Genomic DNA, 4,642 nt, shown 5'->3' on the forward strand with positions numbered 1-4,642 from the left:
CCCCCCTCCAGGTACTATTCACTTCTGGTATCTGGAGTTCTCTGGTACATGTTTCCGGTCTCCCTGCTTGTACTGAAGAGACAACCCTTACTGCTAACATTCCCATCACAACATTCCTCAGAAAAGCCTAATAACAAAGATCTGTTATCATTCTGATGCATGTAAGGATCTTAATTCCCACCGGTATACTTCTCCTTTGGACATGGAAAGAAAAGTTGTTGCTGGTGCAAAAACAGAAAGCTGAACATCAGTGTGGCATTTTGTTCCCTTTTCCGTTTTTCTGTTAATTTCATTGCAAAGGTGTATTCAGTGTACTTGAATTTTTTCCTCTCCACTTCTTAAACGCGTTCAGTTAGCAGAGGTTGGAGCAACAACTTTTTTTTTTTTTTTTTTGCACAATTATAATTGACAGGTGATGAAGCTATATTTGTTAAAATATTTGCATTTTTTCAAGTAAACAAGAAAAATCAGAACAGGGCTACTTTGAACAATTATTTTATATGCAGATTCTGCCTTGTTTCATAGTATGAGGGTTGAAGATGGAGAAAAATCGAAGGGTCTCTAATTTTTCATTTTACTGTGTTCAGTTTTGTTTTTTGGTTTTTTTGGGTTCTTTTTTTTTTTTTTTGCGCTGCTAAGAAGCTAAGATCATTCATCCTTATTCACATTAACAGTACCTAGCTGTAATGTTTTTCACAGTGTGCTGCTATTTTACAAACATTTTTATAATATATTATTTTACTGCTTAAATTCTAAGTCCCGAAGTAGATGGTTGAGATATGAGTTCTTTGTACTGGAAAAGCCCTTCCATACATTTATCTTCTGGTAGCGTGTTCACGGTTGGTTTTTTTTTTTTTTTTTTTCCTTTTGGGTTTTTGGTTTTGTTTTTTGTTTTTCTTCTCTGATCACATTTTTCAAAGACAGAGTATTCTTTACCTCAGGTTTACTGGACAAAATCAATAGCTACAAAAGAAAATGATTCACATTTTTGTTTTCATAATACCTCACAGCCGTACAGTTTGCTCGGGAGCTAGTGAGTGTAGGGAAGGAGGAGGCAGGGAGGAGGCTGGCTGCACCCCTCTCAGGTGGGAGGCGGGGTGGGAGCGGCCCAGGGTCTCACTCCCAGGGACCTTTTCAGTAGTGAAGGTCATCGAGCTTCCATTTGGACTCTGGTATCCTCATCATGATGGAAAAAATACAATTGAACCAAGGGATTTCCCCTCCCCCCATGACAGACATTCAGCATAGATGCTTATGCAGTGGACGAGGAAGTCATTCATAATTTGCACTTAGGTATCAGGTATCAGGAGACAGGCCACTCGGAGACCCTCATCTTGCAGCCCTTTCTAAAACAGGGCTTTCCTCGCCAGGGCCCTCTCATCTTGCAGGGACCTTTCCCTCCCTCTTTCCCTTTCCCTGACACGGGCATCCCCAGTTTACAATAATCACAGGTTTTTCTACGTCTGCATCTGTAGCATGCAGTGTTGTGGGGAATTCCTTCCCCTGTCTGTCTCTGTTGGGGACAGTAAGTGCTGTGCAAGGCCAGGTCCTCTGCTAAGTGGCACTAAATGTTTTCTAGGTTTAAATCACATTGAATTGGCATGATTGGAAAAAGAGGTCAGATGATTACTGGATGGTAGTTGAAGGCAGGTGGTGAGGCTGCTTCTTTACAGAGATGCAAGTCCAGGTGAATGAGACTCTTGCAGGGTGTTTCGGAGGGTTCAGGACTTGGTGAGTTAGCATAACCCTGAATTCTAGGGAGTTGCTGGTGGCTTAGTGAGTGGTGAATTCTGAAGTTTTGGAGAGGAAAGGTGAGCAGGAGGATGGTCTTCTGTTAAGAGCCCTGCTTTGCACAGGACGCTCTTCTAGGCCCTGAGGAGTTCCATAGAATGGAGCAAGGTGTGGTCCCTAGAGTTCTTGGGTGTCTTGGAACCTAAAGACCAAACAGGGTAAGAACTTACTCCATCGTGACCAGCCCTTAAGCTCAGACAGAAGCAGCAGCAAATGAGAGAACCTGACAAGGAAGGAAAGAGGCCAACAGACTCTGCAGCCTGTAATTTGCCAGTTTTCCTGAAGGCCTGGATGCCTCTGGGCCTTCTAGCCTTTTCTACTTCCTGTCCTCATCCTAGTGTGATAGAAGGTGTGGGGCTGCTGAGGGGTAAGGTGCTAGGTTGTCTGGCTTTTCCTGCCTGTTCTCTCCTGCAAACAAAGAAGGAACTCTGATGTTTAAGTGATTGATACCCTCTTCTTGGATCTTGGTTTCCTTGGTAGGAGATTTTGTCCCAGAGGAGCTCAGTTCTCTTGATTTTTATTTTTACTTTTTACTCCTGCTAAAGGGGTTCCAAACTTGTTCTGGTCTTTTACTACCTTAAAAAATATATATATATGTACTTCCTCCTTTTTGTGTTTTTTGTTTTTCTCCATCAGCGGGGGCTAAGTTGTTCCCCTAGCCTGCCAAATTTTGTCCCTTCCCCTATTTTGGCCAAATCCTAGGGGGGAAAGATCTTAGTATGCCAAAAATATATGCAACGCATAATTTAATTCCATGCGGGTTCGTAACAACCAAGAAGCCTGTAAGTGAAAACAGGGGACAGATCCCACAGCAGAATATATCCCATATGCTGAGAGGACAACTCCTCAGGGCTGCTCTTAGAGGAGTCTTTATGCTGGAACTGCCCTGAACCCCACTGAAGAGCTCACCATGTCTCACAGTTGGTCCATCTTGGTCTACGTGCTTTGCTCAAGAGGCTCTCTTCTGCCTCCTATCATCTTGACGTGGGGCACACATGGCTCAGACCACAGGGGCTTAAGTGACAGGCTGGAGGAGGAAGCAACTGACTGTTTTCCCCTGCAACCCCTTGCTAGCAGGGTGGGCTTCCCTCCAGAGGGAGCTGTAGCTTCCCTGCAGTCTAATCCCTTTAGGGCCTCTCCACGCTGCCTTGGGAGCTCAGACTGACAGGTTGAGAACATTAGGTAGGATTGGGTGACTTCTCAAAGAGGGCAGAGGAATTTTCTCTCCACGGGCCAAAGGGAGTGGGGCTGGGAGAAGAAATAGACTTGCACCTTATATCATGTAAATAATGATTTTCTAGTTCAAGAAGATGATATTGGTAGTGTGGGAATGGGAGGTAGGGATGGGGAGGAAGTCTGAGTAAGCCAGTTGGCTTCTAAGCCAAAAGGATTCCTCTTTGTTTATCTTTGAGACAGTCCAACCCTGAGAATAGCTTTAAAAGGGAAATTAATGCTGAGACAGTAAAGTCCCCATAAGCCAACAAACTCTAGCTATAGAATGAGTGCAGGCTTCTACCTGTGTGGGCTTGGAGCAATTTTCAAGAGCCGCTCATGCCCTTGTCCATTTGTACAAAATAGGGCAGGAAGACTCAAGAGGATGTTTATGACTTCCTCACGCCATGTGGCTTTTCATGATTCTAAGTTTGAAAGCTGAACATCATTCAGCTACATTTCTCAGAACTCTTCTACATGCTGGGCTCTCGGACCCGATTCTTGGCTCAGGTTTCAAGAAGCCATTGGCAAATGTACCATGCACGCTGTGGCTGCATCATTTATTCCTTTGCCTGCAGCCTACTTTGGGGAAAAAAGTGCCTTACTGACTGTAGCCATTACAGTATCCAATGTGTTTTGACAGGTGCCTGTCCTTAAAAAAGGTTGCTTTTTAAAAAAATGAGTTTCAGTTATTATTGCTGGCCAGCTCTTAAATCCCCAGCAAATCACTAGGCCATTGGATTTTTTCCATTATGTTCATTACCCTTGTACCATGTACCTCAGATCTTTCTTTCTCTCAGTTACAGTTTCTTGTCTTGGACTTCTTTTATTATTATTATAATTTTTTTTCTTTTGCTTTAAACGAGTGTGATGCCATATCGAGTCAATGTAATTCTCACAATGTACTCTATAAGAGGTGTGGGTGTTTATTTGGTTGGGATGCTAGCAGGTGCTAAAGTAGCATGAACAGTATAAACAAAAGGTTTTTAGGAAGTTTGGAAAAATGTTTTATTGGCTATGATGGTGACATAGTATAGTCAGCTACGTTTTAAGAGGTCCTATCTGTTCAGTGTTAAGTGTTTTTAAGAAATAATGTGTTATTCTGACTAGCTTAAAAGATGGATTTGGAAATGGTTTTGGATGCAATTAGGTAATGCTCTTTGGACAATAAACTCACCTTGACCTAAATTCTCTGACCATTTTGACTTATTTATAGACCAGAAGTCCCCAGAATGGAATACATCTTTCTCATGTCTGAACTCTATTGGCAACGATCAGTAGTGGTGTAAAATACAAATTCTAACCTGGGAGGTAACCTACGTGTGCATCGTGTTACTGCAATGCAAGTAACTGATGGCACTTTTTTTCTCCTTTTGGGTGACCCATGCTACCATCTTATAAACTAGAAGCCTCAGCCCACTTTCATAAGGTGGGTAAGTTACTGCTATCGTGACAAGGACTCAGATGCTGGCTCCTGTTATTGCCAGCTACTACCTCTTGGCTCTGAGTGAGCATCTCCTGGCTTGGGAGGTGCCCGTGGGCCTTAGTGCCATCTCCACATTCCGGGGGGTCTCTTGAGAACCCTACCCCTGCAGCATTCCTGGCTGCCGTCCGACTCCTGGCCTTCCTGTGTCTTTCC

This window comes from Furipterus horrens, unplaced genomic scaffold, assembly GCF_987537825.1.
Source record: "Furipterus horrens unplaced genomic scaffold, mFurHor1.1.pri manual_scaffold_4, whole genome shotgun sequence".
Classification (NCBI taxonomy): domain Eukaryota; kingdom Metazoa; phylum Chordata; class Mammalia; order Chiroptera; family Furipteridae; genus Furipterus; species Furipterus horrens.